The sequence below is a fragment of the Aulonocara sp. 'chitande type north' Nkhata Bay genome, linkage group LG3 (genome assembly GCF_057382095.1).
Source record: "Aulonocara sp. 'chitande type north' Nkhata Bay isolate Kocher_YH1m ecotype deep benthic linkage group LG3, A_spYH_male_GT1.1, whole genome shotgun sequence".
NCBI lineage: Eukaryota > Metazoa > Chordata > Actinopteri > Cichliformes > Cichlidae > Aulonocara > Aulonocara sp. 'chitande type north' Nkhata Bay.
The window spans coordinates 32,334,284-32,362,253 of record NC_141346.1 but is presented as its reverse complement, the minus strand read 5'-3'; the positions used below and the strand labels follow the sequence as shown (position 1 = coordinate 32,362,253).

At 40.8% G+C, this 27,970-nt stretch overlaps 1 pseudogene; it reads left to right on the top strand.

Moving 5' to 3' along the window:
* LOC147335221 (uncharacterized) lies at positions 1-27,410 on the top strand (annotated as a pseudogene).
* Positions 27,411-27,970: the final 560 nt, after the last annotated feature.

Here is a 27,970-nt window from a genome sequence, read left to right as displayed (position 1 = left end):
ATGGAGGGGGTTGATCCAGGTCTGTAGTCACCTGTATTAACACACTAAGAGATTTATTTAATATTTCATCCCTCGTTATTTGACACTCTTGAAACACATTTCTCTTTGTTGCTAATTTAAATATTTTTCCAATTCATCCTGTTCTGCTTCAGCGTTTGTGCATAATTCATAATAATCACCCCCCCCCCCCCTTTTTTTTTTTGCTCTTGACTCTCTGTTTTAGGCACTTTTCCCCTGCAGTCACACAGACTGCTTCTCCTAGCTCCTCCTTGGTTCCACCTCACACTCAGCTCCTCCCCTCTGAGTTTGCTCTTCCTCCTTCTGTCAGTCTGGCTCACTCCACTCTGAGAAACACTTCTCCTCTCCTAGAATGTGACATGATACCTGTCACATTCTATTCCACACACACACACACAGCTGTGGAGATCTACTATGCCAATCCAACCCGCCTCTTTTCTCAACGCAGCTGCTATTTGACAACACAAAATAACTCACTTTCCTGTGAGACAGGTCACAACATATGAGACTCTTAAAGTCCTTTTAATCTAAACAGTCACAGTCAATTTTACACTTTATGGCCAGCAGACATCAACCTGCAGTTGTTAACAAAATTCTCTTGCTCCGCACTATTGTAGTGCTCACACACTATTGTAGAGCACGTCTCACTCTGCACACACCCAAACACACGGTTTTAGACGCAAGGTTCAACTTTAAGCCTAATTTACTAACCCAAAATTGACCCACACAGTCTCTAGGCACTACAATGAGCTATCTCAGCTCGGAATCCAACCAGCAAAAGAACTCGGGCCCACTCTCATACAGGCTGATTTCAATCGAGAATCTACCCCCCAAGGACATGTAGTCTAATGCCTTTATTTTTCAGGGCTGTGTCCACTTAATACTACACTATATGGTTATATGGAATTTTAGTTAATCCAAAGCATAGAATTGAGGTACTTCAAATAATTTAATCTCAACAGTATTCAAGAGTTTAATCAGTTATTAAATAATATATTATTAAGTACAATTTTTTTGTGCTGGGTGGTGAGAAAAACTATGGGTGCCAAATTCCTATCAGATATGACAGGGTAGCAGTTTAAAATTAAATGGAGTTTGTCGGATTTTGATTTTTTGTGAAAAATATTTTAATTTAAGAATTATGAAGAAAAGACTTTAATGTTAAGTTTCACCTATTTTCTTTCTCACAAGTGCAAAACATCTGCTCTAAACTGGGTTTGTCTTTTTCCACTTTTCAGGTTGTCACGCACAGCTGCCAGGTGAGCAAAAAAAAAGCATTTTGTTACAATTTACAAAATCATCAAGTTTCATGTTTGATTGTTTTTTTTTACATATTTGATAACAAGACAGAAATGCCACCATCAGTTACATTTTCTAATACAGCCCGTGACTTAGTGTGCTATCTTCTAAATTTAACCTTTTTTGGTGCTACGGTGTAATTTTAGTTTCCTTAAAAAATAATGAGTTCAGAAAGTTAAAAAAAACTCGATGAACAGAAAGACACAGAGGGAAACTCAAACATGCAGACACAGACTTACACAGAACAGAGGGGACACAGAGAGACATGAAGGGCAAGGGATCAAAACTAGAAACCCTAGAATAAATCACACACAAGTACAATAATACAAAAATCACAAAGAACTAAAAACGCTGGGTCAGGAGACCCAGGACTCTGACACTGACAAAACATGATGACTGAGGAACGACAGCGGGCAGGGAAAAACACAGGGTTGGTGTAATCAGAGTATCAGAGATAGGAGGGAATCATAGCTGGGATAACAGAACTGCAGAACTGAAACCATAAACATGGGACAAGGACTACCAAAGTAAAAAAGGAAACTCAGACAAAGTACTAAGTTGCAGACTAGACACTAAGATGTGGAAACATAGGAACCTGAAGCACAGAGATGATAAAAAACAGAAACCACAATCCAGGGACTGGATGTACCATAACCAGAGAACCATAAATCCTAATAATAATCTGAACTGTCAGTTCACCAATAAACACAAAGTACGGGTTCCGCGACCCAGTACCATGACACATCTGCTGTGATGTTTACACCTCTGACGAAGTTTCATGCGTGTCAGCTTTATTTTTATACATAGATATAAAAATATGGTTATGTACTGATAAATGATCATGATAATTATAATATTTCTGACTATATGAGTCAAAATTGAATCGAATGAATTGTAGAAATCAATTGTAATACCAAGCCCTAATACTGCATGTCACTGTGTTTTTGACTGTTATGCATCTATATTTTCTTTAAGGGATGTATATTGAAATATAGTTTGTGTTATATCTTTTACATACAAGGTGTGATCAGATTAATTGCAAGTAAGCCTTTTTTGTTTGTGTACTGCATTTTTGAAGAATACAATGTATTTTTCATGTTCTTTGCCTTTTAGATCTGATAGGGTTAGCTGGATCTGGATCGAGCCGATGTTCTGGCAGAGTTGAAATCTTTCACAATAACATCTGGGGAACAGTCTCTGATTATAACTGGGACCTAAATGATGCTGAGGTGGTTTGCAGACAGTTAAACTGTGGGTCTGCACTACAAGCTCCTCGAACAGCTTATTTTGGTGCAGGAACTGGACAGATTTGGCTCAGTGGTGTGAGCTGTTCAGGAAATGAAAGTTCTCTAACTGAATGCCAACACTCTGGATGGGGAAATTCCTACTACTACAACAACTACTACAACTACTACTACAACTATAGACATAATTATGATGCTGGTGTCATCTGTTCAGGTGACATCACTTTTTGACATGGAACATACTGCATGTTAATGTATTTTTGTGTGATATGTATCTTTGTTTTCTTTAAGGGACATATATTAAAACATCGTTTGTGTCACGTGTTTTTCATTAAAAGGTCCGATCGGATTAACTGGATCTGGATCAAGTCAATGTTCTGGGAGAGTTGAAGTTTATCACAATAACAGCTGGGGAACAGTCTGTGATGATGGCTGGGACTTAAATGATGCTCAGGTGGTTTGCAGACAGTTAAACTGTGGGTCGGCACTGGAAGTTCCTCAATCAGCTCACTTTGGTGCAGGAACTGGACAGATCTGGCTTGACAATGTGACCTGTTCAGGAAATGAAAGTTCTCTAACTGAGTGTCAACACAGTGGATTTGGTTCAAACACATGTGAACATGGTCAGGATGCTGCTGTCATCTGTTCAGGTGAGATATTCTTTTGATCATCAGATGAATGTTAAACACTGTAAAAACAACCTTTTTTTTAGACTTCTATCTTCCACTTATTAGTGTGTTTTCTAATGAAATTCAGTGTGAAACGTCAAAGTCATATGTGCAATAACCAAACTGTTGAGTATTTGAGTGGTAAAATGTTTGCATCTTTCTCTATAAACGCGGCTCAGATCCAGAGAGCTATACATTACTTTTTAAATAACTTACAAGATGACAGATTTCATTTTAAATACCTTAAAGGAACATTTTAATAGTTTCAAATGAACATTTATGAGTGGGACATGGACGATATTTTCAGAGGGAAAGTCAACCTGACATCTGCGTGTGTGTGTGTGTGTGTTTAAGGGACACCATACCCCTGAAAGATTTGATAAAGTTTGCAACTTGAAGTTTTCTTAGTTCTTTTCAGGTCTTGTAATTGAAACAATTCAAACAAAGTCTCCTGCTTCAACTTTCTTAATGTGGATGTTCTGCAGTCCTCACAAACTTTGTCATAATACAAATTTGGAAGCTGAATGTCTTTGTAGGTCAGGAGTGAATCCATTGGACTTTTTATAGACTGTTTTATTAGGGTTCAAGCTGTGTGGACTGACAGTATTACACCTTTCAGTTTACCGTTCTGCTATAACTTGGAATCTATGGCTGGACACTAAAATAATTCTATGTTTGGTCCTCTTCATATCATCTCTGTGTTTTGTTTTCAGCTGTGTCCATCATTTTAACTGGATCTGGATCGACTCGATGTTCTGGAAGAGTTGAAGTTTATCACAATAACAGCTGGGGAACAGTCTGTGATGATGGCTGGGACTTAAATGATGCTCAGGTGGTTTGCAGACAGTTAAACTGTGGGTCGGCACTGGAAGTTCCTCAATCAGCTCACTTTGGTGCAGGAACTGGACAGATTTGGCTTGATAATGTGACCTGTTCAGGAAATGAAAGTTCTCTAACTGAGTGTCAGCACAGTGGATTTGGATCAAACAGATGTGAACATGGTCAGGATGCTGCTGTCATCTGTTCAGGTGAGAAAACTGTCAGTTAGTCTGTTCATTTGTGTCTTCTATTAAATCTTTTTGATGTAAGGATTTACTATATCATTTTTCATGTTCTTTCCGTTTTAGATCTGATTAGATTAGCTGGTTCTGGATCATCTCGATGCTCTGGCAGAGTTGAAGTTTATCATGATAATGTCTGGGGAACAGTTTCTGATAATAACTGGGACTTAAACGATGCTGAGGTGGTTTGCAGAGAGATAAACTGTGGGTCTGCACTAGAAGCTACTCCATCATCTAAATTTGGTGCAGGAACTGGACAGGTCTGGCTCAGTGGTGTGAGCTGTTCAGGAAATGAAAGTTCTCTAACTGAATGTCAACACACTGGATGGGGAAACTACTACAACTACTACTACAGTTTACATTCTGATGATGTTGGTGTCATTTGTTCAGGTGATAACACTTTTTGATATGAATAATCTGCATGCTTATATTTTTTACAGTCATGCATCTGTATTTTCTTTGAGATATGTATTGAAATATAGTTTGTGTTATGTCTTTTACATAAAAGGTGTGATCAGATTAACTGGATCTGGATCGACTCGATGTTCTGGGAGAGTTGAAGTTTATCACAGTAACAGCTGGGGAACAGCCTGTGATGATGGCTGGGACTTAAATGATGCTCAGGTGGTTTGCAGACAGATAAACTGTGGGTCGGCACTGGAAGTTCCTCAATCAGCTCACTTTGGTGCAGGAACTGGACAGATTTGGCTCGGTGATGTGAGCTGTTCAGGAAATGAAAGTTCTCTAACTGAGTGTCAGCACAGTGGATTTGGATCAAACAGATGTGAACATGGTCAGGATGCTGCTGTCATCTGTTCAGGTGTGAAAACTGCTGGATCAACATGATATTGCAAGATAGTCATTTTTGAGGTAAGGCTGTATTTAAATGTTTTTCATGTTCTTTGCCTTTTAGATCTGATCAGGTTGGCTGGTTCTGGATCGAGCCGATGTTCTGGCAGAGTTGAAATCTTTCACAATAACGTCTGGGGAACAGTCTCTGATTATAACTGGGACCTAAATGATGCTGAGGTGGTTTGCAGACAGTTAAACTGTGGGTCTGCACTACAAGCTCCTCGAACAGCTTACTTTGGTGCAGGAACTGGACAGATTTGGCTCAGTGGTGTGAGCTGTTCAGGAAATGAAAGTTCTCTAACTGAATGCCAACACTCTGGATGGGGAAACTCCTACTACTACTACTACTACGACTACTACTACTATAGACATTATTATGATGCTGGTGTCATCTGTTCAGGTGACATCACTTTTCGACATGGAACATACTGCATGTTAATGTATTTTTGTGTGATATGTATCTTTGTTTTCTTTAAGGGACATATATTAAAACATAGTTTGTGTCACGTGTTTTTCATTAAAAGGTCCAATCAGATTAACTGGATCTGGATCAAGTCAATGTTCTGGGAGAGTTGAAATTTATCACAATAACAGCTGGGGAACAGTCTGTGATGATGGCTGGGACTTAAATGATGCTCAGGTGGTTTGCAGACAGTTAAACTGTGGGTCGGCACTGGAAGCTCCTCAATCAGCTCACTTTGGTGCAGGAACTGGACAGATCTGGCTTGACAATGTGACCTGTTCAGGAAATGAAAGTTCTCTAACTGAGTGTCAACACAGTGGATTTGGATCAAACAGATGTGAACATGGTCAGGATGCTGCTGTCATCTGTTCAGGTGAGATATTCTTTTGATCATCTGATGAATGTTAAACACTGTAAAAACAACCTTTTTTTTAGACTTCCGTCTTCCACTTATTAGTGTGTTTTATAATGAAATTCATTGTGAACAGTCAGAGTCATCTGTTCAAGAACCACACTGTAGAATATTTGAGTGGTAAAATGTTTGCATCTTTCTCTTTAAACACAGCTCAGATCCAGAGAGCTATACATTACTTTTTAAATAACTTACAAGATGACAGATTTAATTTTAAATACCTTAAAGGAACATTTTAATAGTTTCAAATGAACATTTATGAGTGGGACATGGACGATATTTTCAGAGGGAAAGTCAGCCTGACATCTGTATGTGCGTGTAAGTGTGTGTGTGTTTAAGGGAGACCATACCCCTGAAAGATTTGATAAAGTCTGCAACTTGAAGTTTTCTTAGTTCTTTTCAGGTCTTGTAATTGAAACAATTCAAACAAAGTCTCCTGTTTCAACTTTCTTAATGTAATGTGGATGTTCTGCAGTCCTCACAAACTTTGTCATAATACAAATTTGGGAGCTGAATGTCTTTGTAGGTCAGGAGTGAATCCATTTGACTTTTTATAGACTGTTTTGTTAGGGTTCAAGCTGTGTGGACTGACAGTATTACACCTTTCAGTTTACCGTTCTGCTATAACTTGGAATCTGTGGCTGGAAACTAAAAGTATTCTTTGTTTGGTCCTCTTCATATCATCTCTGTGTTTTGTTTTCAGCTGTGTCCATCATTTTAACTGGATCTGGATCGACTCGATGTTCTGGAAGAGTTGAAGTTTATCACAATAACAGCTGGGGAACAGTCTGTGATGATGGCTGGGACTTAAATGATGCTCAGGTGGTTTGCAGACAGTTAAACTGTGGGTCGGCACTGGAAGTTCCCCAATCAGCTCACTTTGGTGCAGGAACTGGACAGATCTGGCTTGATAATGTGACCTGTTCAGGAAATGAAAATTCTCTAACTGAGTGTCAACACAGTGGATTTGGATCAAACAGATGTGAACATGGTCAGGATTCTGCTGTCATCTGTTCAGGTGTGAAAACTGTCAGTTAGTCTTTTCATTTGTGTCTTCCATTAAGTCTTTTTTGATGTAAGGATTTATTATAATGTTTTTCATGTTCTTTCCCTTTTAGATCTGATTAGATTAGCTGGTTCTGGATCATCTCGATGCTCTGGCAGAGTTGAAGTTTATCATGATAATGTCTGGGGAACAGTTTCTGATAATAACTGGGACTTAAACGATGCTGAGGTGGTTTGCAGAGAGATAAACTGTGGGTCTGCACTAGAAGCTACTCCATCATCTAAATTTGGTGCAGGAACTGGACAGGTCTGGCTCAGTGGTGTGAGCTGTTCAGGAAATGAAAGTTCTGTAACTGAATGTCAACACACTGGATGGGGAAAGTACTACAACAACTACTACAGTTTACATTCTGATGATGTTGGTGTCATGTGTTCAGGTGATAACACTTTTTGATATGAAAAAACTGCATGTTAATGTATTTTTGAGTGTTATGCATCTGTATTTTCTTTAAGATATGTATTGAAATATAGTTTGTGTTATGTCTTTTACATAAAAGGTGTGATCAGATTAACTGGATCTGGATCGACTCGATGTTCTGGTAGGGTTGAAGTTTATCACAGTAACAGCTGGGGAACAGTCTGTGATGATGGCTGGGACTTAAATGATGCTCAGGTGGTTTGCAGACAGATAAACTGTGGGACGGCACTGGAAGTTCCCCAATCAGCTCACTTTGGTGCAGGAACTGGACAGATTTGGCTCGATGATGTGAGCTGTTCAGGAAATGAAAGTTCTCTAACTGAGTGTCAGCACAGTGCATTTGGATCAAACAGATGTGAACATGGTCAGGATGCTGCTGTCATCTGTTCAGGTGTGAAAACTGCTGGATCAACATGATATTGCAAGATAGTCATTTTTGAGGTAAGGCTGTATTTACATGTTTTTCATGTTCTTTGCCTTTTAGATCTGATCAGGTTAGCCGGTTCTGGATCGAGCCGATGTTCTGGCAGAGTTGAAATCTTTCACAATAACGTCTGGGGAACAGTCTCTGATTATAACTGGGACCTAAATGATGCTGAGGTGGTTTGCAGACAGTTAAACTGTGGGTCTGCACTACAAGCTCCTCGAACAGCTTACTTTGGTGCAGGAACTGGACAGATTTGGCTCAGTGGTGTGAGCTGTTCAGGAAATGAAAGTTCTCTAACTGAATGTCAACACTCAGGATGGGGAAACTCCTACTACAACTACTACTACAACTATAGACATTATTATGATGCTGGTGTCATCTGTTCAGGTGACATCACTTTTTGACATGGAACATACTGCATGTTAATGTATTTTTGTGTGACACAGAAGATGTTTTCTTTAAGGGACATATATTAAAACATATTTTGTGTCACGTGTTTTTCATTAAAAGGTCCAATCAGATTAACTGGATCTGGATCAAGTCAATGTTCTGGGAGAGTTGAAGTTTATCACAGTAACAGCTGGGGAACAGTCTGTGATGATGGCTGGGACTTAAATGATGCTGGGGTGGTTTGCAGACAGTTAAACTGTGGGTCGGCACTGGAAGTTCCTCAATCAGCTCACTTTGGTGCAGGAACTGGACAGATTTGGCTCGGTAATGTGACCTGTTCAGGAAATGAAAGTTCTCTAACTGAGTGTCAACACAGCGGATTTGGATCAAACAGATGTGAACATGGTCAGGATGCTGCTGTCATCTGTTCAGGTGAGATATTCTTTTGATCATCAGATGAATGTTAATCACTGTAAAAATAACTTTCTTTTAGACTTCTATCTTCCACTTATTAGTGTGTTTCATAATGAAATTCAGTGTGAACAGTTAAAGTCATCTGTGCAAGAACCACACTGTAGAATATTTGAGTGGTAAAATGTTTGCATCTTTCTCTTTAAACGCAGCTCAGATCCAGAGAGCTATACATTACTTTTCAAATAACTTATAAGATTAGAGATTTCATTTTAAATACCTTAAAGGAACATTTTAATAGTTTCAAATGAACATTTATGAGCGGGACATGGAAGATAATTTCAGAGAGGGAAAGTCAGCCTGACATCTGTATGTGCGTGTAAGTGTGTGTGTGTGTTTAAGGGAGACCATACCCCTGAAAGATTTGATAAAGTCTGCAACTTGAAGTTTTCTTAGTTCTTTTCAGGTCTTGTAATTGAAACAATTCAAACAAAGTCTCCTGCTTCAACTTTCTTAATGTGGATGTTCTGCAGTCCTCACAAACTCTGTCATAATACAAATTTGGGAGCTGAATGTCTTTGTAGGTCAGGAGTGAATCCATTGGACTTTTTATAGACTGTTTTATTAGTGTTAAAGCTGTGTGGACTGACAGTATTACACCTTTGAGTTTACCGTTCTGCTATAACTTGGAATCTATGGCTGGAAACTGAAAGTATTCTATTTTTGGTCCCCTTCATATCATCTCTGTGTTTTGTTTTCAGCTGTGTCCATCATTTTAACTGGATCTGGATCGACTCGATGTTCTGGAAGAGTTGAAGTTTATCACAATAACAGCTGGGGAACAGTCTGTGATGATGGCTGGGACTTAAATGATGCTCAGGTGGTTTGCAGACAGTTAAACTGTGGGTCGGCACGGGACGTTCCTCAATCAGCTCACTTTGGTGCAGGAACTGGACAGATCTGGCTTGATAATGTGAGCTGTTCAGGAAATGAAAGTTCTCTAACTGAGTGTCAACACAGTGGATTTGGATCAAACACATGTGAACATGGTCAGGATGCTGCTGTCATCTGTTCAGGTGAGAAAACTGTCAGCTATTCAATTCATTTGTGTCTTCCATTAAGTCTTTTTTTATGTAAGGTAGAGCTGGGCGATATAAGATTTTTCCATATCACGATATGTTTTTTTCATTTCAGGCGATAACGATATCTATCACGATATAATCCAAATAACTATATTTGTAAGATTTAAATGTGCCGTTGCTCACAAGTAAAATGTGAAATAATCAGCAGCTTGTTTTTATTTAAATATTTATTTCCCATAATAAGTTCAACAGGGTAGATGTACTTAAGGAACATGAGACTTTTTCAGATAAATAAAGGCAAATATTGCAAACTACACAAAAGGCAGCCGCTAAAGTGTTTAAGTTTCAAAATAGAACAAATGAAACAGACTAAATTGTCAATTCCACTTAGAAACAAAATATTAATTCTAAAAATAAATCTTAGTTTGTTTTACAGAAGAACAGACAAAACTGACTAACTTTTGTCAATATCAAATAAACTGAGAACTAAAAGGAAATTCTCAATCTCTCCTTGTTGTATAGCTTAGCTTTTCAAACAGTTTTATTAGTTACTTTAATCTGACAAAAGCCGAATGACAAATTAGCGCTTCCAGTCAGAGACTGAGGCTACGTCCACACGTACACGGGTATTTTTGAAAACGGAGATTTTCCGTTTTCGTTTTAAAAAATAATCCTGTCCACACATAAAGGCAGAAATGAAGGAAAACGCTGCTATGAACATGCCAAAGCAGCAGGTGGAGCTAGATTCCTAACCGTGCAGAAATGTTGGCCAATCAGAAGTCTAGAAGCCTCGGTGGGAAAAAGTAAACAAAGCTGGGGCATAGAAGCAGAACCGAGTCGTATGTGTGGACGGACAGTAACTGTGTGTATATGTAAGCATTTAAACACTGCAGAGAGTAGAATTAACAGTAACAGTATTGTAGAAATTCATTTCACCGAAACAATAACGTGGCGCACAGTGTGATGTCAAAAAATGCGCACACCTTTGACGCTGCGTTTTCTCCATTTTTCTAGTCCACACATAAATGAAAAAACGGAGTTTTTAAAAATCTTCGTTTTCAGTGTCCAAAAACGCTGTTTACGTGTGGACGAAAGGTGCAAACGCATAGAAAAATCTGCGTTTTCAAAAATACCTGGGTACGTGTGGACATAGCGCATGCACCAGTTTATTGTATTTCCAGACTTGCTTTCGGCACAATTTACAGTGCACGCTACTCTGTTTTTTGTCAGACTTGAAATAGCCGAAACACCTTCACACTACGGAACTTCTATGGCTCTTCCGTTCGACAATCTCTCCGGCATTGGAACCATCATCTGTTTTCTCTTCGGTAACCTTCGGTCACGCTCGGTTGATTTTTCTAGTCGGCACACTCATTTCTTCCATTACCCGCTGGCTCCATTACCCGCTGGCTGCTTCCCAAACAAACACACATGTGCGGCTTGGCACTTGTGCTGTACGTAACAAGTCACGTGACGTGACGCTGCGGCTGTGATTGGTTCGGCTCTGCGCTACTTAATTTGGATTGGCTGTTATTTTTATTTTTATTTTTTAAGAGGACAAGAGCGGCGAGGTCTATCGCGATAGTTTAATTTTTCTATCGAGAAAAAGTTATATCGCGATACATATCGTTATCGTTCTATCGTCCAGCTGTAATGTAAGGATTTATTATAATGTTTTTCATGTTATTTCCCTTTTAGATCTGATTAGATTAGCTGGTTCTGAATCATCTCGATGCTCCGGCAGAGTTGAAGTTTATCATGACAATGTCTGGGGAACAGTTTCTGATAATAGCTGGGACTTAAATGATGCTGAGGTGGTTTGCAGACAGTTAAACTGTGGGACTGCACTAGAAGCTACTCCATCATCTAAATTTGGTGCAGGAACTGGACAGGTCTGGCTCAGTGGTGTGAGCTGTTCAGGAAATGAAAGTTCTGTAACTGAATGTCAACACACTGGATGGGGAAAGTACTACAACGACTACTACAGTTTACATTCTGATGATGTTGGTGTCATGTGTTCAGGTGATAACACTTTTTGATATGAAAAAAACTGCATGTTAATGTATTTTTGAGTGTTATGCATCTGTATTTTCTTTAAGATATGTATTGAAATATAGTTTGTGTTATGTCTTTTACATAAAAGGTGTGATCAGATTAACTGGATCTGGATCGACTCGATGTTCTGGTAGGGTTGAAGTTTATCACAGTAACAGCTGGGGAACAGTCTGTGATGATGGCTGGGACTTAAATGATGCTGAGGTGGTTTGCAGACAGATAAACTGTGGGTCGGCACTGGAAGTTCCTCAATCAGCTCACTTTGGTGCAGGAACTGGACAGATTTGGCTCGGTGATGTGAGCTGTTCAGGAAATGAAAGTTCTCTAACTGAGTGTCAGCACAGTGGATTTGGATCAAACAGATGTGAACATGGTCAGGATGCTGCTGTCATCTGTTCAGGTGTGAAAACTGCTGGATCAACATGATATTGCAAGATAGTTACTTTTGAGGTAAGGCTGTATTTAAATGTTTTTCATGTTCTTTGCGTTTTAGATCTGATCAGGTTAGCCGGTTCTGGATCGAGCCGATGTTCTGGCAGAGTTGAAATCTTTCACAATAACGTCTGGGGAACAGTCTCTGATTATAACTGGGACCTAAATGATGCTGAGGTGGTTTGCAGACAGTTAAACTGTGGGTCTGCACTACAAGCTCCTCGAACAGCTTACTTTGGTGCAGGAACTGGACAGATTTGGCTCAGTGGTGTGAGCTGTTCAGGAAATGAAAGTTCTCTAACTGAATGTCAACACTCTGGATGGGGAAACTCCTACTACAGCTACTACTACTACTACTACTACTACTACTATAGACATTATTATGATGCTGGTGTCATCTGTTCAGGTGACATCACTTTTTGACATGGAACATACTGCATGTTAATGTATTTTTGTGTGATATGTATCTTTGTTTTCTTTAAGGGACATATATTAAAACATCGTTTGTGTCACGTGTTTTTCATTAAAAGGTCCAATCAGATTAACTGGATCTGGATCAAGTCAATGTTCTGGGAGAGTTGAGGTTTACCACAGTAACAGCTGGGGAACAGTCTGTGATGATGGCTGGGACTTAAATGATGCTGGGGTGGTTTGCAGACAGTTAAACTGTGGGTCGGCACTGGAAGTTCCTCAATCAGCTCACTTTGGTGCAGGAACTGGACAGATTTGGCTCGGTGATGTGAGTTGTTCAGGAAATGAAAGTTCTCTAACTGAGTGTCAACACAGTGGATTTGGATCAAATAGATGTGAACATGGTCAGGATGCTGCTGTCATCTGTTCAGGTGAGATATTCTTTTGATCATCAGATGAATGTTAATCACTGTAAAAATAACTTTCTTTTAGACTTCTATCTTCCACTTATTAGTGTGTTTCATAATGAAATTCAGTGTGAACAGTTAAAGTCATCTGTGCAAGAACCACACTGTAGAATATTTGAGTGGTAAAATGTTTGCATTTTTCTCTTTAAACGCAGCTCAGATCCAGAGAGCTATACATTACTTTTCAAATAACTTATAAGATTAGAGATTTCATTTTAAATACCTTAAAGGAGCATTTTAATAGTTTCAAATGAACATTTATGAGCAGGACATGGAAGATAATTTCAGAGAGGGAAAGTCAGCCTGACATCTGTATGTGCGTGTAAGTGTGTGTGTGTTTAACCCTTTAAGACCTACCATAGAACCAAGTCCGCCAGAGCTTATATTATATTTTTACATGCTGTGGAGCCATTTTTGGGAGCATTTCAAGTTGCTATACATCAATACAACCATTATAGCCCAGATTTTAATAATATGTATTCATTAAGTGCATAGTAATTACATAAATTGCAAAAAAGTGCAATAAACTACAAAAAAATTGAAAATCATTTTTGCTTTTTTAACATATATTTGTAGTTAGAGAAATTTAAGAGGCTTATCCCTCAAAACTGTAAATACAAAAAAGTTGCACAAAATAGTTTCCCACCACAGGAAATTTATTTTGAGTGTCTTCATAGTTTTATTTTTGAAATACACCAATTTTTATACACTGCAGGAAAAACAAAAATAAATATTATACTGCAAATTTGCAAAAAAGCAGCATATGCATCAAAATAAACTATTTCCAGCAGTGCAATATGAGTCCTAAGCATCCCAGAAACGACACAGAAAGGCATAAAGTCAAAGATAACTTTTAAAAAGACCAGTATATGCCCTGAGGCCCTGATCATAAAAAAGACTACATTTCCGCGAAAATGACATCACTTCCGGTTTCGGGCAGGTAATGGCGGAAATGCAAAAGTTCGCGCTGACGTCTATTCCAACGTAGGAAGTGTTATGAACAGCTGATCGGATTGGCAAAGCGTGTTTCTGGAATATTATGTTTTTGTTCCTGCAAGCGCTTTTTATGCAGTTTTTGCAAAGCTTTATGTGGAAGGAAACCGTGACCTAGGACAAGCTGATGGCATAAGATGTAAGTACAATTCCTCCGGTTTCATATGCAAAAAAATTTTTTGCGCTAGCTTACGTGGTTGCAGTGCTACTGGGATTTAAAAATAGTTACGCAAAACAGAGCGTGTCCGCTCCGATCGGCTCTAAAGGGTTAAGGGAGACCATACCCCTGAAAGATTTGATAAAGTCTGCAACTTGAAGTTTTCTTAGTTCTTTTCAGGTCTTGTAATTGAAGCAATCCAAACAAAGTCTCCTGCTTCAACTTTCTTAATGTGGATGTTCTGCAGTCCTCACAAACTCTGTCATAATACAAATTTTGGAGCTGAATGTCTTTGTAGGTCAGGAGTGAATCCATTGGACTTTTTATAGACTGTTTTATTAGGGTTCAAGCTGTGTGGACTGACAGTATTACACCTTTCAGTTTACCGTTCTGCTATAACTTGGAATCTGTGGCTGGAAACTGAAAGAATTCTATTTTTGGTCCCCTTCATATCATCTCTGTGTTTTGTTTTCAGCTGTGTCCATCATTTTAACTGGATCTGGATCGACTCGATGTTCTGGAAGAGTTGAAGTTTATCACAGTAACAGCTGGGGAACAGTCTGTGATGATGGCTGGGACTTAAATGATGCTCAGGTGGTTTGCAGACAGTTAAACTGTGGGTCGGCACTGGAAGTTCCTCAATCAGCTCACTTTGGTGCAGGAACTGGACAGATTTGGCTTGACAATGTCACCTGTTCAGGAAATGAAAGTTCTCTAACTGAGTGTCAACACAGTGGATTTGGATCAAACAGATGTGAACATGGTCAGGATGCTGCTGTCATCTGTTCAGGTGAGAAAACTGTCAGTTAGTCTGTTCATTTGTGTCTTCCATTAAGTCTTTTTTGATGTAAGAATTTATTATAATATTTTTGCATGTTCTTTCCCTTTTAGATCTGATTAGATTAGCTGGTTCTGGATCATCTCGATGTTCTGGCAGAGTTGAAGTTTATCATGATAATGTCTGGGGAACAGTTTCTGATAATAACTGGGACTTAAATGATGCTGAGGTGATTTGCAGAGAGATAAACTGTGGGTCTGCACTAGAAGCTACTCCATCATCTAAATTTGGTCCAGGAACTGGACAGGTCTGGCTCAGTGGTGTGAGCTGTTCAGGAAATGAAAGTTCTGTAACTAAATGTCAACACTCTGGATGGGGAAAGTACTACAACTACTACAACAGTTTACATTCTGATGATGTTGGTGTCATGTGTTCAGGTGATAACACTTTTTGATATGAAAAAAACTGCATGTTTTGAGTGTTATGCATCTGTATTTTCTTTAAGATATGTATTGAAATGTAGTTTGTGTTATGTCTTTTACATAAAAGGTGTGATCAGATTAACTGGCTCTGGATCGACTCGATGTTCTGGCAGAGTTGAAGTTTATCGCAGTAACAGCTGGGGAACAGTCTGTGATGATGGCTGGGACTTAAATGATGCTGAGGTGGTTTGCAGACAGATCAACTGTGGGACGGCACTGGAAGTTCCTCGATCAGCTCATTTTGGTGCAGGAGCTGGACAGATTTGGCTCGGTGATGTGAGCTGTTCAGGAAATGAAAGTTCTCTAACTGAGTGTCAGCACAGTGGATTTGGATCAAACAGATGTGAACATGGTCAGGATGCTGCTGTCATCTGTTCAGGTGTGAAAACTGCTGGATAAAGGTAATATTGCAAGATAGTATTTTTTGATGTAAGGGTGTATTAAAATGTTTTTCATGTTCTTTCCCTTTTAGATTTGATTAGATTAGCTGGTTCTGGATCATCTCGATGTTCTGGCAGAGTTGAAATCTTTCACAATAACGTCTGGGGAACAGTCTCTGATTATAACTGGGACCTAAATGATGCTGAGGTGGTTTGCAGACAGTTAAACTGTGGGTCTGCACTACAAGCTCCTCGAACAGCTTACTTTGGTGCAGGAACTGGACAGGTCTGGCTCAGTGGTGTGAGCTGTTCAGGAAATGAAAGTTCTCTAACTGAATGTCAACACTCTGGATGGGGAACCTCCTACTACAACTACTACTACTACTACTACTACGACTACAACTACTATAGACATTATTATGATGCTGGTGTCATCTGTTCAGGTGACATCAGTTTTTGACATGGAACATACTGCATGTTAATGTATTTTTGTGTGACACAGAAGATGTTTTCTTTAACCTACATATATTAAAACATATTTTGTGTCACGTGTTTTTCATTAAAAGGTCCAATCAGATTAACTGGATCTGGATCAAGTCAATGTTCTGGGAGAGTTGAAGTTTATCACAGTAACAGCTGGGGAACAGTCTGTGATGATGGCTGGGACTTAAATGATGCTGGGGTGGTTTGCAGACAGTTAAACTGTGGTTCGGCACTGGAAGTTCCTCAATCAGCTCACTTTGGTGCAGGAACTGGACAGATTTGGCTTGACAATGTGACCTGTTCAGGAAATGAAAGTTCTCTAACTGACTGTCAACACAGTGGATTTGGATCAAATGGATGTGAACATGGTCAGGATGCTGCTGTCATCTGTTCAGGTGAGATATTCTTTTGATCATCAGATGAATGTTAATCACTGTAAAAATAACTTTCTTTTAGACTTCTATCTTCCACTTATTAGTGTGTTTTATAATGAAATTCAGTGTGAACAGTTAAAGTCATCTGTGCAAGAACCACACTGTAGAATATTTGAGTGGTAAAATGTTTGCATCTTTCTCTTTAAACGCAGCTCAGATCCAGAGAGCTATACATTACTTTTCAAATAACTTATAAGATTAGAGATTTCATTTTAAATACCTTAAAGGAGCATTTTAATAGTTTCAAATGAACATTTATGAGCGGGACATGGATGAGGGGTGTGACCCACCAATTTCCGGGGGCGAGGTCACTGAGGCAGTTAAACAACTCCTTGGTGGCAGAGCCCCTGGTGTCGATGAGGTCCGCCCCGAGTTCCTGAAGGCTCTGGACGTTGTAGGGCTGTCTTGGTTGACACGTCTCTGCAATGTTGCGTGGAGATCAGGGGCAGTACCTGTGGACTGGCAGACCGGGGTGGTGGTCCCCATCTTCAAGAAGGGGGACCGGAGGGTGTGTTCCAACTACAGGGGGATCACACTCCTCAGCCTCCCCGGGAAAGTCTATGCCAGGGTGCTGGAGAGGAGGGTTCGTCCGCTAGTCGAACCTCGGATACAGGAGGAACAATGCGGTTTTCGTCCTGGTCGCGGAACACTGGACCAGCTCTTTGTCCTCTCGAGGATACTTGAGGGTGCATGGGAGTTTGCCCAACCAGTCTACATGTGTTTTGTGGACCTGGAGAAGGCATTCGACCGTGTCCCTCGGGGCGTCCTGTGGGAGGTGTTGCGCGAGTATGGGGTGTCTGGCCCATTGCTACGGGCCATTCAATCCCTATACAACCGTTGCAAGAGCTTGGTTCGCATTGCCGGCAATAAGTCGGACTCGTTCCCGGTGGGTGATGGGCTCCGCCAGGGCTGCCCTTTGTCTCCGGTTCTGTTCATAATTTTTATGGACAGGATTTCTAGGCGCAGCCAAGTGGCGGAGGGCTTTCGCTTTGGTGGCCTCAGAATCTCATCTCTGATTTTTGCGGATGATGTGGTTCTGTTGGCTTCATCGGGTGAGGGCCTCCAGCTCGCACTGGAGCGGTTCGCAGCCGAGTGTAACGCAGTGGGAATGAGGATCAGCACCTCCAAATCTGAGGCCATGGTTCTCAGCCGGAAAAGGGTGGAGTGCCCACTCCGGGTCGGGGATGAGTTCCTGCCCCAAGTGGAGGAGTTCAAGTATCTCGGGGTCTTGTTCGCGAGTGATGGGAGAAGGGAGCTGGAGATCGACAGACGGATTGGGGCTGCGGCTGCAGTAATGCGGACACTGCACCGGTCAGTCGTGGTGAAGAGGGAGCTGAGTGTAAAAGCGAAGCTCTCAATTTACCGGTCGATCTACGTCCCTACCCTCACCTATGGCCACGAGCTGTGGGTAGTGACCGAAAGAACGAGATCGCGGATACAAGCGGCGGAAATGAGCTTCCTCCGAAGGGTGGCTGGCCTCTCCCTTAGAGATAGGGTGAGAAGTTCGGCCATCCGGGAGGGGCTTAGAGTAGAGCAGCTGCTGCTCCACATCGAAAGGAGCCAGCTGAGGTGGTTCGGGCATCTGGCAAGGATGCCCCCTGGGCGCCTCCTGGGCGAGGTGTTCCAGGCATGTCCCACCGGGAGGAGGCCCCGGGGCAGACCCAGGACACGCTGGAGAGATTATATCTCTCGGCTGGCCTGGGAACGCCTTGGTATTCCCCCGGACAAGCTGGAGGAGGTGGCTGGGGAGAGGGAGGTCTGGACCTCTTTGCTTAGGCTGCTACCCCCGCGACCCGACCTCGGATAAGCGGATGAAGATGGATGGATGGATGGACATGGAAGATAATTTCAGAGAGGGAAAGTCAGCCTGACATCTGTATGTGCGTGTAAGTGTGTGTGTGTGTTTAAGGGAGACCATACCCCTGAAAGATTTGATAAAGTCTGCAACTTGAAGTTTTCTTAGTTCTTTTCAGGTCTTGTAATTGAAACAATTCAAACAAAGTCTCCTGCTTCAACTTTCTTAATGTGGATGTTCTGCAGTCCTCACAAACTCTGTCGTAATACAAATTTTGGAGCTGAATGTCTTTGTAGGTCAGGAGTGAATCCATTTGACTTTTTATAGACTGTTTTATTAGGGTTCAAGCTGTGTGGATTGACAGTATTACACCTTTCAGTTTACCGTTCTGCTATAACTTGGAATCTATGGCTGGAAACTTAAAGTATTCTTTGTTTGGTCCCCTTCATATCATCTCTGTGTTTTGTTTTCAGCTGTGTCCATCATTTTAACTGGATCTGGATCGACTCGATGTTCTGGTAGGGTTGAAGTTTATCACAATAACAGCTGGGGAACAGTCTGTGATGATGGCTGGGACTTAAATGATGCTCAGGTGGTTTGCAGACAGTTAAACTGTGGGTCGGCACTGGAAGTTCCTCAATCAGCTCACTTTGGTGCAGGAACTGGACAGATCTGGCTTGACAATGTGACCTGTTCAGGAAATGAAAGTTCTCTAACTGAGTGTCAACACAGTGGATTTGGATCAAACACATGTGAACATGGTCAGGATGCTGCTGTCATCTGTTCAGGTGAGAAAACTGTTAGTTAGTCTGTAGCTTGCCTCCACCAGTGGGTGAATGCGGGAGTGATTGAATAGAGGCATTGTAAAGTGCTTTGGGTGCCTTGAAAAGCGCTATATAAATCCAATCCATTATTATTATTATTCATTTGTGTCTTCCATTAAGTCTTTTTTGATGTAAGGATTTATTATAATGTTTTTCATGTTCTTTCCCTTTTAGATCTGATTAGATTAGCTGGTTCTGGATCATCTCGATGCTCTGGCAGAGTTGAAGTTTATCATGATAATGTCTGGGGAACAGTTTTTGATAATAGCTGGGACTTAAATGATGCTGAGGTGGTTTGCAGAGAGATAAACTGTGGGTCTGCACTAGAAGCTTCTCCATCATCTAAATTTGGTGCAGGAACTGGACAGGTCTGGCTCAGTGGTGTGAGCTGTTCAGGAAATGAAAGTTCTGTAACTAAATGTCAACACTCTGGATGGGGAAAGTACTACAACTACTACAACAGTTTACATTCATATGATGTTGGTGTCATCTGTTCAGGTGATAACACTTTTTGATATGAAAAAACTGGATGTTAATGTATTTTTGAGTGTTATGCATCTGTATTTTCTTTAAGATATGTATTGAAATGTAGTTTGTGTTATGTCTTTTACATAAAAGGTGTGATCAGATTAACTGGATCTGGATCGACTCGATGTTCTGGTAGGGTTGAAGTTTATCACAGTAACAGCTGGGGAACAGTCTGTGATGATGGCTGGGACTTAAATGATGCTGAGGTGGTTTGCAGACAGATAAACTGTGGGTCGGCACTGGAAGTTCCTCAATCCGCTCACTTTGGTGCAGGAACTGGACAGATTTGGCTCGGTGATGTGACCTGTTCAGGAAATGAAAGTTCTCTAACTGAGTGTCAGAACAGTGGATTTGGACCAAACAGATGTGAACATGGTCAGGATGCTGCTGTCATCTGTTCAGGTGTGAAAACTGCTGGATCAACATGATATTGCAAGATAGTCATTTTTGAGGTAAGGCTGTATTTAAATGTTTTTCATGTTCTTTGCCTTTTAGATCTGATCAGGTTAGCCGGTTCTGGATCGAGCCGATGTTCTGGCAGAGTTGAAATCTTTCACAATGACGTCTGGGGAACTGTCTCTGATTATAACTGGGACCTAAATGATGCTGAGGTGGTTTGCAGACAGTTAAACTGTGGGTCTGCACTACAAGCTCCTCGAACAGCTTACTTTGGTGCAGGAACTGGACAGGTCTGGCTCAGTGGTGTGAGCTGTTCAGGAAATGAAAGTTCTCTAACTGAATGTCAACACTCAGGATGGGGAAACTCCTACTACAACTACTACTACTACTATAGACATTATTATGATGCTGGTGTCATCTGTTCAGGTGACATCACTTTTTGACATGGAACATACTGCATGTTAATGTATTTTTGTGTGATATGTATCTTTGTTTTCTTTAAGGGACATATATTAAAACATCGTTTGTGTCACGTGTTTTTCATTAAAAGGTCCAATCAGATTAACTGGATCTGGATCAAGTCAATGTTCTGGGAGAGTTGAGGTTTATCACAGTAACAGCTGGGGAACAGTCTGTGATGATGGCTGGGACTTAAATGATGCTCAGGTGGTTTGCAGACAGTTAAACTGTGGGTCGGCACTGGAAGTTCCTCAATCAGCTCACTTTGGTGCAGGAACTGGACAGATTTGGCTTGACAATGTGACCTGTTCAGGAAATGAAAGTTCTCTAACTGACTGTCAACACAGCGGATTTGGATCAAATGGATGTGAACATGGTCAGGATGCTGCTGTCATCTGTTCAGGTGAGATATTCTTTTGATCATCAGATGAATGTTAATCACTGTAAAAATAACTTTCTTTTAGACTTCTATCTTCCACTTATTAGTGTGTTTCATAATGAAATTCAGTGTGAACAGTTAAAGTCATCTGTGCAAGAACCACACTGTAGAATATTTGAGTGGTAAAATGTTTGCATCTTTCTCTTTAAACGCAGCTCAGATCCAGAGAGCTATACATTACTTTTCAAATAACTTATAAGATTAGAGATTTCATTTAAATACCTTAAAGGAACATTTTAATAGTTTCAAATGAACATTTATGAGCGGGATATGGAAGATATTGTCAGAGAGGGAAAGTCAGCCTGACATCTGCGTGTGTGTGTTCCTGTCTAGCTATCTTTGTGAGCACCAACATCTTCATTCTACTACACTTGTGAGAACCAATAGTCAGTTGTGAGGACACACAAACCGGTCCTCAAAATTAGAAGGCTTTTAAAGGCATTCTTGATGCTCAACATGTGGTTTTAGTGTCAGGGTTACAATGAGGTTATGGTTAGGTTTTGGTTAAGGGCTACGGTTAGGCCAGCAGTCAGCAACCCGTGGCTCCGGAGCCGCATGCGGCTCTTTAGTCTTTATTTTGCGGCTCCGGGTGGTTTGGGAAAATAAATTAGAAGTATTTAGCTGAAGTGTATTTTATTTGTGTTTAGTTCTTTTTTTTAACTTGTAGTTCTAAATTGGGGATTATTGTGATTTTGAAATATAAAAATAAAATTATATCTTATTATTTTTTTCATCGCTCAAAATAAGCGTCACAGTCGCGGAAGCTGGTATACCCGCCGAAATGCTGTGCATTTATCGAGACTTTCGACCCCAGGTAGCCCAATTATGGATCTTCTGATCCTTATAATATCGTTAGGTGTTCTCCACCGTGAACTATGTTAAACACAAACACCGCTCACGCCTCACAGATGACAGCTGACAGTCCTGCGTGAAGATGAAAGTGACTTCATACAGCCCCGATTTGCAGAGTTTCGGGACCATAAGTCTTATTGTATACATATAGTATCACAGCAGACCCGACGATGTTTCCATGAACACGCTTTTCAGCATCTCTTTATCGACCGCTTTTCACACACGGTTGTTGTACGCATACAGCCGGCTGTAGCTTTTCAGCTCACAGCCCGACAACACAACAGCAGAGAGAGCACAGACTTTAAGGCGGCGAGGCGTGACTGCGGGTGCCGCTCAGGTGCGTCTGACTCCCATGCGCGGCGCTGCAGACCACGCCAATCTATTGCTGGAAACTAAAAGTAGTCTTGGTTTGGTCCTCTTCATATCTTCTCTGTGTTTTGTTTTCAGCTGTGTCCATCATTTTAACTGGATCTGGATCGAGCCGATGTTCTGGAAGAGTTGAAGTTTATCACAATAACAGCTGGGGAACAGTCTGTGATGATGGCTGGGACTTAAATGATGCTCAGGTGGTTTGCAGACAGTTAAACTGTGGGTCGGCACTGGAAGTTCCTCAATCCGCTCACTTTGGTGCAGGAACTGGACAGATCTGGCTTGACAATGTGACCTGTTCAGGAAATGAAAGTTCTCTAACTGAGTGTCAACACAGTGGATTTGGATCAAACAGATGTGAACATGGTCAGGATGCTGCTGTCATCTGTTCAGGTGAGAAAACTGTCAGTTAGTCCGTTCATTTGTGTCTTCCATTAAGTCTTTTTTGATGTAAGGATTTATTATAATGTTTTTCATGTTATTTCCCTTTTAGATCTGATTAGATTAGCTGGTTCTGGATCATCTCGATGCTCTGGCAGAGTTGAAGTTTATCATGATAACGTCTGGGGAACAGTCTCTGATTATAGCTGGGACTTAAATGATGCTGAGGTGGTTTGCAGACAGTTAAACTGTGGGACTGCACTAGAAGCTACTCCATCATCTAAATTTGGTCCAGGAACTGGACAGGTCTGGCTCAGTGGTGTGAGCTGTTCAGGAAATGAAAGTTCTGTAACTGAATGTCAACACACTGGATGGGGAAAGTACTACAACTACTACTACTACAGTTTACATTCTGATGATGTTGGTGTCATGTGTTCAGGTGATAACACTTTTTGATATGAAAAAAAACTGCATGTTTTGAGTGTTATGCATCTGTATTTTCTTTAAGATATGTATTGGAATATAGTTTGTGTTATGTCTTTTACATAAAAGGTGTGATCAGATTAACTGGATCTGGATCGACTCGATGTTCTGGTAGGGTTGAAGTTTATCACAGTAACAGCTGGGGAACAGTCTGTGATGATGGCTGGGACTTAAATGATGCTGAGGTGGTTTGCAGACAGTTAAACTGTGGGACGGCACTGGAAGTTCCTCAATCAGCTCACTTTGGTGCAGGAACTGGACAGATTTGGCTCGGTGATGTGACCTGTTCAGGAAATGAAAGTTCTCTAACTGAGTGTCAGCACAGTGGATTTGGATCAAACACATGTGAACATGGTCAGGATGCTGCTGTCATCTGTTCAGGTGTGAAAACTGCTGGATCAACATGATATTGCAAGATAATCTTTTTTGAGGTAAGGCTGTATTTAAATGTTTTTCATGTTCTTTGCCTTTTAGATCTGATCAGGTTGGCCGGTTCTGGATCATCTCGATGCTCTGGCAGAGTTGAAGTTTATCATGATAACGTCTGGGGAACAGTCTCTGATTATAACTGGGACCTAAATGATGCTGAGGTGGTTTGCAGACAGTTAAACTGTGGGTCTGCACTACAAGCTCCTCGAACAGCTTACTTTGGTGCAGGAACTGGACAGATTTGGCTCAGTGGTGTGAGCTGTTCAGGAAATGAAAGTTCTCTAACTGAATGTCAACACTCTGGATGGGGAAACTCCTACTACAACTACTACTACTACTATAGACATTATTATGATGCTGGTGTCATCTGTTCAGGTGACATCACTTTTTGACATGGAACATACTGCATGTTAATGTATTTTTGTGTGATATGTATCTTTGTTTTCTTTAAGGGACATATATTAAAACATCGTTTGTGTCACGTGTTTTTCATTAAAAGGTCCAATCAGATTAACTGGATCTGGATCAACTCGATGTTCTGGGAGAGTTGAGGTTTATCACAGTAACAGCTGGGGAACGGTCTGTGATGATGGCTGGGACTTAAATGATGCTGGGGTGGTTTGCAGACAGTTAAACTGTGGGTCGGCACTGGAAGTTCCTCAATCAGCTCACTTTGGTGCAGGAACTGGACAGATCTGGCTTGACAATGTCACCTGTTCAGGAAATGAAAGTTCTCTAACTGACTGTCAACACAGTGGATTTGGATCAAACACATGTGAACATGGTCAGGATGCTGCTGTCATCTGTTCAGGTGAGAAATTCTTTTGATCATCAGATGAATGTTAATCACTGTAAAAATAACCTTTTTTTTAGACTTCTATCTTCCACTTATTAGTGTGTTTCATAATGAAATTCAGTGTGAACAGTTAAAGTCATCTGTGCAAGAACCACACTGTAGAATATTTGAGTGGTAAAATGTTTGCATCTTTCTCTTTAAACGCAGCTCAGATCCAGAGAGCTATACATTACTTTTCAAATAACTTATAAGATTAGAGATTTCATTTAAATACCTTAAAGGAACATTTTAATAGTTTCAAATGAACATTTATGAGCAGGACATGGAAGATAATTTCAGAGAGGGAAAGTCACCCTGACATCTGTATGTGCGTGTAAGTGTGTGTGTGTTTAAGGGAGACCATACCCCTGAAGATTTGATAAAGTCTGCAACTTGAAGTTTTCTTAGTTCTTTTCAGGTCTTGTAATTGAAACAATTCAAACAAAGTCTCCTGCTTCAACTTTCTTAATGTGGATGTTCCGCAGTCCTCACAAACTCTGTCATAATACAAATTTTGGAGCTGAATGTCTTTGTAGATCAGGAGTGAATCCATTTGACTTTTTATAGACTGTTTTGTTAGGGTTCAAGCTGTGTGGACTGACAGTATTACACCTTTCAGTTTACCGTTCTGCTATAACTTGGAATCTGTGGCTGGAAACTGAAAGAATTCTATTTTTGGTCCGCTTCATATCATCTCTGTGTTTTGTTTTCAGCTGTGTCCATCATTTTAACTGGATCTGGATCAACTCGATGTTCTGGGAGAGTTGAAGTTTATCACAGTAACAGCTGGGGAACAGTCTGTGATGATGGCTGGGGCTTAAATGATGCTCAGGTGGTTTGCAGACAGTTAAACTGTGGTTCGGCACTGGAAGTTCCTCAATCAGCTCACTTTGGTGCAGGAACTGGACAGATCTGGCTTGATCATGTGACCTGTTCAGGAAGTGAAAGTTCTTTAGCTGAGTGTCAACACAGTGGATTTGGATCAAACAGATGTGAACATGGTCAGGATGCTGCTGTCATCTGTTCAGGTGTGAAAACTGCTTGATAAAGGTAATATTGCAAGATAGTATTTTTTGATGTAAGGGTGTATTAAAATGTTTTTCATGTTCTTTCCCTTTTAGATCTGATTAGATTAGCTGGTTCTGGATCATCTCGATGCTCTGGCAGAGTTGAAGTTTATCATGATAACGTCTGGGGAACAGTCTCTGATTATAGCTGGGACTTAAATGATGCTGAGGTGGTTTGCAGACAGTTAAACTGTGGGACTGCACTAGAAGCTACTCCATCATCTAAATTTGGTGCAGGAACTGGACAGGTCTGGCTCAGTGGTGTGAGCTGTTCAGGAAATGAAAGTTCTGTAACTGAATGTCAACACTCTGGATGGGGAAAGTACTACAACGACTACTACAGTTTACATTCATATGATGTTGGTGTCATCTGTTCAGGTGATAACACTTTTTGATATGAAAAAACTGCATGTTAATGTATTTTTGAGTGTTATGCATCTGTATTTTCTTTAAGATATGTATTGAAATGTAGTTTGTGTTATGTCTTTTACATAAAAGGTGTGATCAGATTAACTGGATCTGGATCGACTCGATGTTCTGGCAGAGTTGAAGTTTATCACAATAACAGCTGGGGAACAGTCTGTGATGATGGCTGGGACTTAAATGATGCTGAGTCGGTTTGCAGACAGCTAGACTGTGGGTCGGCACTGGAAGTTCCTCAATCAGCTCACTTTGGTGCAGGAACTGGACAGATTTGGCTCGGTGATGTGACCTGTTCAGGAAGTGAAAGTTCTCTAACTGAGTGTCAACACAGTGGATTTGGATCAAACAGATGTGAACATGGTCAGGATGCTGCTGTCATCTGTTCAGGTGTGAAAACTGCTGGATCAACATGATATTGCAAGATAGTCTTTTTTGAGGTAAGGCTGTATTTAAATGTTTTTCATGTTCTTTCCCTTCTAGATCTGATCAGGTTAGCTGGATTTGGATCGAGCCGATGTTCTGGGAGAGTTGAAATCTTTCGCAATAACATCTGGGGAACAGTCTCTGATTATAACTGGGACCTAAATGATGCTCAGGTGGTTTGTAGACAGATAAACTGTGGGTCTGCACTACAAGCTCCTCGATCAGCTCACTCTGGTGCAGGAACTGGACAGATTTGGCTCAGTGGTGTGAGCTGTTCAGGAAACGAGAGTTCTCTAACGGAGTGTCCAAACTTTGGATGGGGAAACTACTACAATGGACATTATTCTGATGCTGGTGTCATCTGTTCAGGTGACATCACTTTTTGACATTGAACATATTGCACGTTAATGTGTTTTTGTGTGATATGTATCTTTGTTTTCTTTAAGGCATGTATAATAAAATATAATTTGTTTTATGTCTTTTTTATTAAAAGGTCGGATCAGATTAACTGGATCTGGATCAACTCGATGTTCTGGAAGAGTTGAAGTTTACCACAATAACAGCTGGGGAACAGTCTGTGATGATGGCTGGGGCTTAAATGATGCTCAGGTGGTTTGCAGACAGTTAAACTGTGGGTCGGCACTGGAAGTTCCTCAATCAGCTCACTTTGGTGCAGGAACTGGACAGATCTGGCTTGACAATGTGACCTGTTCAGGAAATGAAAGTTCTCTAACTGAGTGTCAACACAGTGGATTTGGATCAAACAGATGTGAACATGGTCAGGATGCTGCTGTCATCTGTTCAGGTGAGATATTCTTTTGATTAATAACCTGTTAATATAAACTTTAATCGCCTCCGCCTCTCATTCATGTTCTTGCTAAGGCTCTGCAAATGTGTGAGACAATGAGAAACCCTGGGCACAAAACCTTAGACCACAAAACACACAATCTTGAGTTTTTTTCACAGATCATATCTGCGCTTATGTTTAGCACAAATTATTTTGTGTACGATGTATGTGGGAAGACTCTTGCTCTTGACGAAGGCGGTCGCACTTTTCTCCTCCTTCTCCTCTCCCTTAGCGTCCATGCTTAGCCTCTTATGTCCTTGTCTAGTCTCGTGTTTTTTGTATTACTTTTCCCTGGAACATTCTCTCACAGTCTGTTCTCTAAAACCTAAAAGAGGAATTATGGATTTGATCAACTGGTCCCTGAATGCAATTGACACCCTTTTCTCAACGAGAAGTCTATGCTTGGGTGAGCCTGAGTGCTGAAGATATCTACCTATTCGGAACCATGGTAATAGGGTTCTGGCTGATCGAAGCTAGTTTGGCCCTGGCTTATCGAAGAATTAAGAAAGCGGAACCGGCTGTTCAAACCCCCACA